The sequence below is a fragment of the Sapajus apella genome, unplaced genomic scaffold (genome assembly GCF_009761245.1).
Source record: "Sapajus apella isolate SASKATOON/1434 unplaced genomic scaffold, GSC_monkey_1.0 scaffold1, whole genome shotgun sequence".
NCBI classification, from domain to species: Eukaryota; Metazoa; Chordata; class Mammalia; order Primates; family Cebidae; genus Sapajus; species Sapajus apella.
In genome coordinates this window covers 31,889,272-31,903,711 of record NW_022436941.1, presented here as the reverse complement: position 1 = coordinate 31,903,711, position 14,440 = coordinate 31,889,272, and the positions used below count along the sequence as shown (strand labels likewise).

Below are 14,440 nucleotides of genomic sequence, written 5' to 3'. Positions count from 1 at the left end.
AAAACTAAAAATATTATAGTTGATTTAAAAGCAAACATGTTGTTCATTTGTTTATAGACTTTCAAAGTTTTTATTAATTGTTTTCTCTCAGTGGGAGATCATTATCCATTAATGTTGCTCCAATAGGCTGGGCAGTCCGGTGCTGTTTCACTTGCATGTAACTTTTATTTTAAATTGAGTTATAACCAATACTTTAAAATAAAGAAAGCATAGGAGGAGTTTTAAATATTATGTCCATAGGTAACAAAGATCAGAATATATTAATTGGTAATGAATAGTATTGTTTTGGTAGATAAGCTTTGGTGAGTGTTCATTTCTGTGTTTAAGTGCTTCTGAAAAAAGACCTCACTTTGTATTCTCAGGAAGTCAGTTTTTTGGTTTGTGCTTGCATCCTTAGTGGCTTTTTGTGACTTTGTTTCTATCTAGCTAGGGCAGCTTAATATTTTATTCAAACACAGTCACTCTATTTGTGACTTCTGTCAATAGTGAAGCATGTAAAAGTAAGACATACCTTATGGTAATTCATATTGTACTTTAACTGGTTAATCATTTAATAGTCTCTATTGCTATACAAACACATTCTGATAATGTAACTTGCACCATAAACTAATTTTGAAAGGTTTTTATTAGTCAAGGATTATACATTTAAGCTGTATTGAATTTCCTTCTAGTTCATAAGAATATATGTAGGGGGAAGAATGAAGGAATTCCTATTTCTATTACATAGTTTTTATTCATGTATTTCTGATTTTTATAAGTTAGCATACTTTCAGTAGTATAGTTGAATCTTTATCAAAATGTTAAAATAAAGGAAATAATTATTTTCAACCCTAAGACATAATCCTATTAAAAAATAAATTGCCCTTTCTTGAAAGCAAATGCTCAAAACTGATTAAATTTCATGTTATATAAAAACAATATTTGCATCTTTGTACTTGGAAAATGTAAAAGTTGCCAGTTGTGGAGGCAAAAGTTTAAAAACAGGAGACATTTTATACAGATGCTTGCATATACCCTTATATTCACAAGAAATGCTATGGGAATGCTATTATCCTTCCAAGGAAATGAGTTATCTGTTTTACATTTTACCATTTAGTAACTTCCATTTCTTTGAATAACTATGTATTTAGGCTGGGTGCGGTGGATCATGCCTGTAATCCCAGCACTTGGGAGGTCAAGGTGGACAGATCACCTGAGGTCAGGAGTTTGAGACCAGACTCACCAACATGGAGAAACCCCATCTTTACTAAAAATACAAAAGTAGACAGGCTGGTGGTGCATGCCTGTAATCCCAGCTACTGGGGAGGCTGAGGTGGAGAATCGCTCGAATCTGGGAAGTGGAGGTTGCAGTGAGCCAAGATCGCACCATTGAACTCTAGCCTGGACAACAAGAGCAAAACTTGAAATTAAACTTCTCATTTTAGAAAATAGCAATTTTCATGGTTTGAAAAAAGTTTTACATCACTATTTATGGTGAATTGAAAACTCAACATGTAAGTACTCACTCAATAATAATTACCAAATTAAAGAACATTAAATAAGATAGATTTAAATAAATCTACATAGTCAATACTTTAGTAGGATTTTTACTAGATTCACTTTTTAGAAATACACTTTTTAAAACTAGGTACTTTTACTAATAACATGCACTTTTGTATAATATTCTGTTTCTGCCTGATTTATACTTACTATCCAGGAAATTATAGAAATTACTGTTTAAAAATCTCATTTTATTGACCTCTGCAGGCCAGGCATGTTGGCCTATGCCTGTAATCCCAGCATTTTGGGAGGCCGAGGTGGGAGGATTGCTTGAGGCCAGGAGTTGGAGACCAGTCTGTGATTGTTGTTTTTTTAAACTGGTGAATTTGGAAAGATCTTTATAGTTCTAAATTATAGTCGTTTGTCATATATATGGCTTGCCAATATTTTCCCCCAGCCTGTAGCTGGTCTTGTTCTTATTTTTATTTTTATCTAATAGAATTTTTTAGAGCAGTTTTAAGTTCACAGCAAAATTTGGAGAAAGATACAGATATTTCCCATGTACCTCCACCCACTGCACATTCTTTATTACCAGTATTTCTCACCAGAGTGGTGTGTTTATAATTGGCAAACCTACTCTGATATGTCATTATCCCCCAAAGACTGTAGTTTACATTAGGGTTCACTCTTGGTGGTGTACATTTTATGGGTTTAGAAAAATGTACAGTGACATGTATCCACCATTATAGCATCATAGAGGCTAGTTTTACTGTCCTAAAAATCCTCTGTGCTCTAACTATTCATTTCTCTCTTCCCTCTAAACCCTGGCAACCACTGATCTTTTTACTGTTGTATTAGTACATTTTCATGCTGCTGATAGAGACATACCTGAGACTGGGAATTTTACAAAAGAAAGAGGTTTATTGGTCTTACAGTTCCACATGAGTGTGGAGGCCTCATAATCATGGTGGAAGGAGAAAGGAGGAGCAAGCCACATCTTATGTGATCGGCAGCAGGCAAAGAGAGCTTGTGCAGAGAAACTCCCATTTTTAAAACCATCAGATTTCGTGAGACTCATTCACTATTCATGAGAATAGCAATGGAAAGACCCACTCCCATGATTCAGTCATCTCCCGCTGGATCTCTTCCACAACACATGGGAATTATGGGAGCTACAGGATGAGATTTGTAGGGGGACACAGAGCCAAACCGTATCAACTGTCTTCATAGTGTTGCTTCTCTCAGAATGTCATATAGTTTTTTTTTTTGAGTCGGAGTTTCGCTCTTGTTACCCAGGCTGGAGTGCGATGGCGCAATCTCGGCTCACCGCAACCTCCGCCTCACGGGTTCAGGCAATTCTCCTGCCCCAGCCTCCTGAGTCGCTGGGATTACAGGCACGCGCCACCATGCCCAGCTAATTTTTTGTATTTTTAGTAGAGACGGGGTTTCACCATGTTGACCAGGACGGTCTCGATCTCTTGACCTCGTGATCCACCTGCCTCGGCGTCCCACAGTGCTGGGATTACAGGCTTGAGCCACCGCGCCTGGCCTATGTCATATAGTTATAATCGTACCATATATGGCCTTTTCATATGGGCTTCTTTCATTTAGTAATGTGCCTTTAAATTTCTCCTTGTTTTTTCATGGCTTGATAGTTCAGTTGTTTTTAGTGCTGATTAATATTCCGTCATTCGCATTTACCACAGTTCATCTATTCACCTATTGAAAGACATCTTGGTTGCTTCCAAGTTTTGGCAATTATGAACAAATCTGCTGTAAACATTGATGTTCGATGTTCAGGTTTTTGTGTGGATATAAAATTTCAACTCTTTCCATACCAAGAATTTATGGGGCATTTAATTTAGTTGTAGTTAATATGATCGTATTTTGTATGGTAAGAGTGTGTTTAGTTTTGTAAGAAACTGCCAAACTGTCTTTCAAAGTGGCTATACTATTTTGCATTCTTAACAGCAATAAATGAGAGTTCCTGTTGGTCCACATCCTCACCAGCATTGAGGGTTAGTAGTGTCCTGGATTTTGACTATTCTGATAAATGTACGGTGGTATCTCAATGTTGTTTTAATGTGCATTTCCTGGAAGTCATGTGATGTGGAGCATCTTTTCGTATGCTTATTTGCTGTTTGTCTATATTCGTTGCTGAGTTGTCTGTTAAGGTCTGTGGCCCATTTTTAAATTCGGTTGTTTGTTTTCTTATTATTCTTTGTATATTTTGGATAACAGTCCTTTGTCAGAGAGATCTGTTGTAAATATATTTTCCCAGTTTGTGGTTCGCCTTTTCATTATCTTGACAATGTGTTTCAAAGAGCAGAAAATATAATTTTAATGAAGTCCAGCTTATTTTCTTCATGGATTGTGCCTTTGGTGTTATATCTTAAAAGTCATATTCAAACTCAAGGGAATCTAAATTTTCTCCTATGTTGTCCTGTAGGAGTTTGAGTTTTGCGTTTTACATTTAGGGCTATGATTAATTTTGAGTTAGTTTTTGTGAAGTGTTTTAAGATCTGTGTCTAGGCTCTTTTTTTTTTTTTTGACAAGTGGGTGTCCAATTTGTTTTAGCACCATATGTTGAAAATACTATCTTTTCTTGGTTGTATTGCTTTCTTTGTCAAAGATCAGTTGACTGTATTTTTGTTGGTCTATTTCTGTACTCTCTATTCTGTTCCATTGATCTATTTGTTCGTTTGCCCATACCACACTTGTCTTTATTACTGTAACTTTATTGTAAGTCTTGAAATTGGGCAGCGTCAGTCCTCCAACTTTATTCCTCTTTTTAATGCTCTGTTGGCTATTCTGGGTCTTTTGTCAGAGCCTATTTGAGATCTTGATTGAGATTAAATTGAATCTAATAAATGAAATTGGGAAGAATTGACATTTTGACAGTATTGACTCTTCTTGTCTATGAACATGGAATATCTCTTTGTTTATTTTGTTCTTTGATTAATCAGAAGTGTGTAAGTTTTTCCTCATGGATCTTGAACATACTTTATTAGATTTATATGTAAGTATTCCATTTTGGAGGCTACAAATATAAATGGTATTGTGTTTTTACTTTCAAATTGTACTTGTTCATTGCTGGTATATGGGAAAGCAATTGACTTTTGTATATTAACATTGTAGCCTGCCATTACTGTAATTGCTTATTAATTTAAAAAGTTCTTTGCATCAATTCTTTCAGATTTTCTACATAGACAGTTTTGTCATCTGTGAACAAACACAGTTTTATTTTATTTTTCACAATCAATATACATTTAACTTCTTCTTACTGCATTAGCTAGGACTTTCAGTAAGATGTTGAGAAGGAGAGGTGACAGGGGACAATTTTACCTTGTTCCAGATTTTAGTGGAATCAAAATAATAAAATACTAATTACCACCTCCATCCCTTATAGCATTGCTGTTATTTATTACTTATAGATAAACATACATAAGCATATATCTATATACACACACATAATCAAATATATTTTTGCTGTTTGAACAAATGCTTATGTATTAGATCAACTGAGAGTAAGAAAAACAAATGGTTTTTAAATCTTACCTTTACTTATTACTCTCCAGTACTTTTCTTTTCTTCTTATTCTTCTTTTTTAAATACTACTTTAGGTTCTGGGGCACATGTGCAGATCATGCAGGATTATTGCATAGGTACATACATGGCAATGTGGTTTGCTGCCTCCATCCCCCTGTCACCTACATCTGGCATTTCTCCCCATGTTAACCCTCTCCAACCTCCCTACACCTTGCTGTCTGTCCCCTAGACCCTCCAAACAAACCCCAGTGTATGATGCTCCCATCCCTGTGTTCATGTGTTTTCATTGTTCAACACCTGCTTGTGAGTGAGAACATGTGGTGTTTGATTTTCTGTTCTTGTGTCAGTTTGCTGAGAACAGCGGTTTACAGATTCATCCATGTCCCTGCAAAGGACATGAACTCATCGTTTTTTATGGCTGTATAGTATTCCACGGTGTATATGTGCCACATTTTCCTTGTCCAGTCTATCATCAGTGGGCATTTGGGTTGGTTCCAGGTCTTTGCTATTGTGAACAGTGCCGCGATAAACATATGTGTGCATGTGTCTTTATAATAGAACGATTTATAATCCTTTGGATATATACCCAGTAATGGGATTGCTGGGTCAAATGGAATTTCTATTTCTAGTTCTTTGAAGAATTGCCACACTGTCTTCCACAATGGTTGAAATAATTTACACTCCCAGGAACAGTGTAAACGTGTTCCTATTTTTCCACATCCTCTCCAGCATGTTGTCTCCAGATTTTTTAATGATTGCTAGTCTAACGGGCATGAGATGGTATCTCAATGTGGTTTTGATTTGCCTTTCTCTAATGACCAGTGATGATGAGCATTTTTTTCATATGTTTGTTGGTCTCATATATGTCTTCTTTTGAAAAGTGTCTGTTCATGTCCTTCACCCACTTTTGAATGGGTTTTTCTTTTTCTTGTAAATCTGTTTTAGTACTTTGTAGGTTCTGGATATTAGCCCTTTGTCAGATGGGTAGATTGCAAAAATTTTTTCCCATTCTGTTGGTTGCCGGTTTACTCTAATGATTGTTTCTTTTGCTGTGCAGAAGCTCTGGAGTTTAATTAAATCCCATTTGTCTATTTTGTCTTTTATTGCCAATGCTTTTGGTGTTTTAGTCATGAAGTCCTTGCCTATACCTATGTCTTGATGGTTTTGCCTAGGTTTTCTTCTAGGATTTTTATGGTGTTAGGTCTTATGTTTAAGTCTTTAATCCATCTGGAGTTAATTTTAGTGTAAGGTGTCAGGAAGGGGTCCAGTTTCTGTTTTCTGCACATGGCTAGCCAGTTTTCCCAAACCATTTATTAAGCAAGGAATCCTTTCCCCATTGCTTGTTTTTGTCAGGTTTGTCAAAGATCAGATAGTTGTAGATGTGTGGCATTGCCTCTGAGGCCTCTGTTCTTTTCCATTGGTCTATAACTCTTTTTTGGTACCAGTACCATGCTGTTTTGATTACTGTAGCCTTGTAGTATAGTTTGATGTCAGGCAGCATGATGCCTCCAGCTTTCTTCTTTTTGCTTAGAATTGTCTTGGCTATGCGGGCTGTCTTTTGGTTCCACATGAGGTTTAGGTGGTTTTTTTCCAGTTCTGTGAAGAGGGTCATAGGTAGCTTGATGGGATAGCATTGAATCTATAAATTACTTTGGGCAGTATGGCCATTTTTACAATATTGATGCTTCCTATCCATGAGCATGGAATGTTTTTGCATGTGTTTGTGTCCTCTATTATTTCCTTGAGCAGTGGTTTGTAGTTTTCCTTGAAGAGGTCCTTTACATCCTTTGTTGGTTGTATTCCTAGGTATTTTCTTCTCTTTGTAGCAATTGTGAATGGGAGTTCACTCTTGATTTGGTTCTCTTTTAGTCTGTTATTGGTGTATAGGAATGCTTGTGATTTCTGTCCATTGATTTTGTATCCTGGGACTTTGCTGAAGTTGCTTATCAGTTTCAGGAGATTTTGGGCTGAGACGATGGGGTCCTATAAATATACAATCATGTTGTCTGCAAATAAAGACAATTTGACTTCCTCCTTTCCTAATTGAATACCCTTTATTTCTTATTCTTGCCTGATTGCTCTGGCTAGAACTTCCAATACTATATTGAATAGGAGTGGTGAGAGAGGGCATCTTTGTCTAGTGCCAGATTTCCAAGGAGATGCTTCCAGTTTTTGCCCATTCAGTATGATTTTAGCTGTGGGTTTGTCGTAAATAGCTTTTATTATTTTGAGATATGTTCTGTCAATACCTAGTTTATTGAGGGTTTTTAGCATAAAGGGCTGTTGAATTTTGTTGAAGGCCTTCTTTGCATCTATTGAGATGATCGTGTGGTTTTTGTCTTTGGTTCTGTTTATGTGGTGGATTACGTTTATAGACTGGCATATGTTGAGCCAGCCTTGCATCCCTGGAATGAAGCCTACTTGATAATGATGGATAAATTTTTTGATGTGCTGTTGCAGTGGGTTTCCCAGTATCTATTGAAGATTTTTGCATCTGTGTTCGTCATGCATATTGGTCTGAAGTTTTCTTTTCTTGTTGAGTCTTTGCCAGGTTTTGGTATCAGGATGATGTTGGTCTAATAAAATGATTTGGGAAGGATTATCTCTTTTTGGATTGTTTGGAATAGTTTCATAAGGATCGGTACTAGCTCCTCTTTGTACGTCTGGTAGAATTCGGCTGTGAACCCATCTGGACCTGGGCTTTTTTATGGTTGGTAGGCTATTAATTGCTGCCTCAACTTCAGCCCTTTTTATTAGTCTATTCAGCGTTTCAGCTTCTTCCTGGTGTAGGCTTGGAAGGATGCACGTGTCCAGGAATTTATCCATTTCTTCCAGGTTTACTGGGTTACGTATATAGAGTTGTTTATAGTACTCTCTGATGTTAGTTTGTAATTCTGTGGAATCAGTGGTGAAATCCGTTTTATCTTTTTTTATTGCATCTATTTGATTCTTCTCTCTTTTCTTTTTTATTAATCTAGCTAGTGGTCTGTCTAGTTTGTTGATCTTTTCACAAAACCAGCTCCTGGAATTATTGATTTTTTGAAGGATTTTTTGTGTCTCTATCTCCTTCAGTTCTGCTCTGATCTTACCTATTTCTTGTCCCCTGCTAGGTTTTGCGTTTTTTTTTGATCTTGCTCCTCTAGCTCTTTCAATTGTGACGACAGGGTGTCGATTTTAGATCTTTCTTCGCTTCTCATGTGGGCATTTTTGCTATAAATTTTCCTCTAGACACTGCTTTAAATATGTCCCAGAGATTCTGCTACGTTGTGTCTTTGTTCTCGTTGGTTTCGAAGAACATCTTTATTTCTGCTTTCATTTCACTGTTTACCCAGTCAACATTCAAGAGCCAGTTGTTCAGTTTCCATGAAGTTATGTGGTTCTGAATTAGTTTCTTACTCCTGAGTTCTAATTTGATTGCAGTGTGGTCTGAGAGACTGTTATGATTTCCGTTCTTTTGCATTTGCTGAGGAGTGATTTACTTCCAATTATGTGGTCAATTTTAGAGTAGATATAATGTGGTGCTAAGAATGTATATTCTGTGGATTTGGGGTGGAGAGTTCTGTAGATGTCTATTAGGTTTGCTTGGTCCAGATCTGAGTTCAAGTTCTGGATATCCTTGTTAATTTTCTGTCTCATTGATCTGTTTAATATTGAGAGTGGAGTGTTAAAGTCTCCCACTGTTGTTTCGTGTGAATGTAAGTGTTTTTGTAGGTTATTAAGAACTTGCTTTATGTATCTGGGTGCTCCTGTATTGGGTGCATATATATTTAGGATCATTAGCTCTTCTTGTTGCATTGATCCTTTTACCATTAGGTAATGCCCTTCTTTGTCTCTTTTGATCTTTATTGGTTTAAAGTCTGTTTTATCAGAGACTAGGATCTCAGCTCCTGCTTTTTTTGCTGTCCATTTGCTTGGTAAATCTTCCTCCCTCCCTTTATTTTGAGCCTATGTGTGTCCTTGTATGTGAGATGGGTTTACTTAATACAGCACACGAATGGGTTTTGACTTTTTATCTAATTTACCAGTCTGTGTCTTTTAATTGGGCCATTTAGCATTTACATTTCAGGTTAATATTGTTACATGTGAGTTTTATCCCGCCATTTTGTTGCTAGCTTGTTGTTTTGCCCGTTAGTTGATGCAGTTTCTTCATTGTGTCGATGCTTTTTACCATTTGGTACGTTTTTGGAGTGGCTGGTACTGGTTGTTCCTTTCCATGTTTAGTGCTTCTTTCAGGAGCTCTTGTAAGGCAGGTCTGGTGGTAACGAAATCTCTCAGCAATATCTTGTTTGGAAAGGATTTTATTTGTCCTTTGCTTATGCAGCTTAGTTTGTCTGGATATGAAATTGTAAGTTGAAAGTTCTTTTCCTTAAGGAGGTTGAATATTGGCCTCCCTTCTCTTCTGGCTTGTAGGGTATCTGCCAAGAGATCTGCTGTGAGCCTGTGGGCTTCCCTTTGTGGGTAACCCGACCTTTCTCTCTGGCTGCCCTTAGCATTTTTTCCTTCATTTCAATCCTGGTGAATCTGTTGATTATGTGCCTTGGGGTGCTCTTCTTAAGGAATATCTTTGTGGTGTTCTCTGTGGTGTTCCACATTTCCTGGAGTTGAATGTGGCCAGACTTGCTTGGTTCGGGAAGTTCTCCTGGATAATATCCTGAGGAGTGTTTTCTAGTTTGGATTCATTTTCTCCATCACATTCAGGTACACCTATCAAATGTAGATTTGTTCTTTTCACATAATCCCATATTTCTTGGAGGCTTTGTTCATTTCTTTTCACTCTTTTTTCTCTAATCTTGCCTTCTTGTTTTATTTCATTGAGTTGATCTTTGACCTCTGATAGCCTTTCTTCTGCTTGGTCAATTGGGCTGTTGAAACTTGTGTATGCTTCACGCAGTTCTCGTGTTGTGTTTTTCAGCTCAATCAATTCATTTATATTCTTCTCTAAACTGTTTATTCTCATTAGCTTTTCGTCTAACCTTTTTTCAAGGTTCCTAGTTTCTTTGCATTGGGTTAGAACGTATTCTTTTAGCTCAGAAATGTTTGGTATTACTCACCTTCTGAAGCCTGTTTCTGTCAGTTCATCAGACTCATCTCCATCCAGCCTTATTCCCTTGCTGGTGAAGAGTTTTGATCCCTTGGAGGAGGAGAGGCGTTCTGATTTTTGGTGTTTTCATACCTTTTGTGCTGGTTTCTTCCCATCTTTGTGGATTTATCTACCTGTGGTCTTTGTAGTTGGTGACTCTTGGATGGGGTCTCTGAGTGGGCATCCTTTTTGCTGATGTTGAAGTTCCTTCTGTTTTTTAGTTTTTCTTTTAACAGTGAGGCCCCTCTGCTGTAGGACTGCTGGAGGTCCACTCAAGATCCTGCTTGCCTGGATCACTTGGGGTGGCTGCAGAACTGCAAGAGTTGCTGCCAGTTTCTTCTGTTATCTTCATCCCAGAATGGTACCCGTCAGATGTGAGCCTGCGCTCTCTTTTCTGAGGTGTCTCTGTGGATATATAGGGGTCAGGGAGCTGCTTGAGGAGACAGTCTGTCCCCTTATAGGAGCTTAAGTGCTGAGCTGGGACCTCCGTTGTTCCATTCAGAGCTTCTGGGTATGTACATTTAAGTCTCCTGCAGCGGAACTCATAAATGCCTTTTTCCCCAGGTGCTCTGTTCCGGGAAGGGGCTTTATTTATAAAGTTTCTGACATGTTGCTGCCTTTTTTCAGAGATGCCCTGCTCAGGAAGGAGGTAGTCTAGTCACAGTGTGCCAGCAGAGGCGTCACTGAGCTGCTGTGGGCTTTACCCAGCTGCTGTGTCAACTTCCTTGTGGTTTTGTTTACAGAGGTGCAATGATAACTGCTTCAGTAATGGTGGATTGCCTCAGTAAAGACGGATTGCCTTGGTAATGGCAGACTGTATTCATAATGGTGGACTGCCTCGGTAATGGCGAACTGCCCCAGTAATGGCCGATGCCCTTCCCCCCATCGAGCTGTACTGTCCCGGGTTCTGCTGTGCTTGCTTTGAAACTCTCCATCCAGAGTGTTTCAGATTGCGTGTCTTTATGGGGGTGGGACCTATGGAGTCAGATCACCTGGATCCCTGTTTCAGCCCCTTTTTTCAGTTGAACGGGCGGCTCTGTCTCCCAGGTGTTCCAGGTGCCTGTTGAAACAGCCGCCGGATTTGTGTGTGTTATTGTGTGGAGACCTGTAGCGCAGCTGTGCTGGGTATTTGTGGCGCTTTACACCCCGGGAATCTCTTGGTGTGTGGACAGTAAAAACTCGTTTGGAAATGCGGTAATCACTCACTCTCTGCGTTGTTCTCACTGGGAGCTGCACTCCAGAGCTGTTCCTATTCAGCTATCTTCGATCTCTCCCTCTCCAGTACTTTTCTTTATATATAATCTCAGTTTCTGGCCTGTATCATTTTCCTTTCCACCGAAGAACTTCTCTTTTGGATATTTCTTGCACATTGGGTCTACCGGCAACAAATTCCCTCAGTTTTTATGTTTGAGAAACTGTTTCTCTTTCACTTTTGAAGGATAATTTTGCAAGGTACATAATTCTTGGTTAGTTGTTTTTTTAAATTTTTATCTTAACATTTTAAATATTTCACTTCACTTCCTTCTTGCTTATATGGTTTTGGAGGTAACATCTATGTAACTGTTCTCTTAACTTTTTGATAGGTAATGTCTTTTTTCCATTGGCTTCTTTCAGGATTTTTTCTTCATCTTTTATTTTCTGTAGTTTGAATTCTGATATAGCTAGGTGTAAACTTTTTTTTTTTTTTAAATCATTATCCTGCTTGGAGTTTTCTAAGCTTTTTGGATTGGTGGTTTAGTGCTCGACATTGATTTGGTGAAATTGTCGTTTACTGTTGTATCAAATATTTTTTCTGTTTCTCTCTTTCTTCATTTGGTATTCCTATTACATGTATGTTATACCTTTTATAGTTGTCCCACAACTTTTGTGTATTCTGTTCTGTACTTTTTCAGTCTTTTTTCTGTTTGCTTGTAGTTTTTTTTAGGGGGATATCCTCTAGATATTCTTTATTGGGGGATATCCTCTAGATATTCTTTCCTCAGCTGTGTCCAGGTTACTAGACTGAACTTATCAACCTAACTGAACTCAACATAGGCATTCTTCATTTCTCTTATGGTGTTTTTGATGTCTAGTATTTCTTTTTGGTTCTTTCTTAGAATTTCTGTTTCTCTGCTTACATTGCCTATCTCTTCTTGTATGCAGTCTATTTTATCCATTAGAAACCTTAGTATATTAACCATTTTTTTTTTTTTTTAGTAATTGATCTGATGATTCTCACATCCTTTGCTATGTCTGAGTCTGGTTCTTATATTAGCTGTCTTCAGACTGTGTGTTTTTGTTTGTTTGAGATGGAGTATCACTCTGTCAACCAGGCTGGAGTGCAGTGGTGCAATCTTGGTGCACTGTAATCTCTGCTTCCTGGGTTCAAGCGATTGTCCTGCCTCAGCTTCCCAAGTAGCTGGGATTACAGGCGCCTGCCACCATGCCTGGCTAATTTTTGTGTTTTTAGTAGAGGCAGCATTTCACTATGTTGGTCAGGCTGGTCTAAAACTCCTGACCTCAGGTGATCCACCCTCCTTGGCCTCGCAAAGTGCTGGGATTATAGGCGTGAGCCACCGCACCCAGCCTAGACTGTGTTTTTTGGCTTTTAGTATGCGTAGCTGAATCTGATGTCCTGGGTAAAAGGAGCTGCTGTAAATAGGCCTTTAGTAACGTGACAGTAAGGTGTTGTGGGTTCTTATCGGAAGCATTCTACAGCCCAATGATTAGATCCCAGTCTTTTGATGAGTCCGTGTCTCTGGCTGTGACTTTCACAGATGTTTTTTAGGACTTAGTCCCCTGTCTCCCAAAGTAAGACAGCATGGCTAGTATGGGCTGCAATGAGTATTTCCTAGTTCCCTTCCTGCAAGTTAGGCTCTGATAAACCCCAGCAGGCTCTGATTAAATAGTTTCTCCTGAGGGAAAGACCTTATTAAGAACAGAATGCTCTGACTTATTTAAAGATGATTTTGTTTCCCCTCCCTCTGTCATAAGCTTGAGGGTTTTATTTCCCCTCTAATATATATTGTGAGAACCAAATTGGTTCCCTGGAGGTAAAACTAATAAAAGTATGAAGGCTGTCCTATGGCTGAGTCCCCCTGGCATTTTTAAGTTTCCCACTTGTCCACATTGAGCCTTCAGCAGTTTGTCAATTAAAGTTCGGTCTTTCCTACCCTGCACTTTTTCCTGCAGAGTTTTCTGCTTCAGTGTGATAGGATTCTCTGCAGTCACCTGTTTCTCCAATTTATGGGGCAGTGGTTTGCCGTGTGTCTTCATTTCTCTTGCTGATCTGAGAAGAGTCATAGATTTTTCAGATTTTTTAGCTTTTCTTGTTGGTAAGATGGCCTAGTGACTTCCAAGTTTTATTTTTTTATTTATTTAATTTTTTTAGAGATGGGATCTTGCTATGTTGCCCAAGCTGGACTGGAACTCCTGGCCTTAAGTGATCCTCCTGCCTCAACCTCCTGCATAGCCCAAGTTCCTTATATGCCCACTAGAAGCAGAAGTTGCAGCTTATTTTCATCTTGTTCACATGAGCAAAATATATTACTTTCGATGAGGTCCATTTTATTCATTTTTTTTCTTTTTTGATGGTTGTGGTTTTGATGTCAAATCTAAGAAATCCACCTAGTTTTCTATCTTAAAGATTTCCTTCTATATTTTTTTTTCTCTGAACTTTAGCAGCCTTACGTTTATATTTAAGTCCATAATCCTTTTGAGTTAAATTTTTGTTTCCTTTTTATTTTTTTTTGGTAGAGATGTGGTTGTGCTTTGTTGCCCAGGCTGATCTTGAACTCCTGTGCTCAAGCAGCATGCCTGCTTTGGCCTCCCAAAGCACTGGGATTACAGGTGTGAGCCTCTGTGCCAGGCCTGGGTTAAATTTTTCTTAACAGTTGTTAGGGTGGGGAGAAATGCCAGATATAGGGCGGAGGAAGGCAAAAAATCACACTGCCACGTGTGTACCTATGCAACAATCTTGCATGTTCTTCACATGTACCCCAAAACCTAAAATGCAATTAAAAAAAAAACAAAAACAGTTGTTAGCGTTCTTTTTTCTTTTCTGCCAGTAGATGCCTAATTGCTCCTATACTGTTTGTTGAAAAGGCGATTCTTCTTCTGTTGAATTACTATTAGCCCTTTGTCAAAAATCAGTTGAACATATTTATGTTGGTTATTTCTGGATTCACTGTTCTGTTTCATTGATCTATTGTCTGCCTCCCGCTAATAGCACACTGTCTTGATTTCTGTAGCTGTATGGCAGGCTGCATCATATTTCTTTGAATTTTCTTTCAATCTGACTCTCTCTTCTCCTTCTTTCACTCTCATGATACAAATGTTGGATCTATTGTTATT

The 14,440-nt window shown here is 38.2% G+C and overlaps 1 protein-coding gene across 7 annotated transcripts in view; it reads left to right on the top strand.

Moving 5' to 3' along the window:
* FER (FER tyrosine kinase) overlaps window positions 1-14,440 on the top strand; it is a 484,379-nt gene that overhangs the window by 25,736 nt on the left and 444,203 nt on the right. The gene's annotated exons all lie outside the window — the stretch shown is intronic.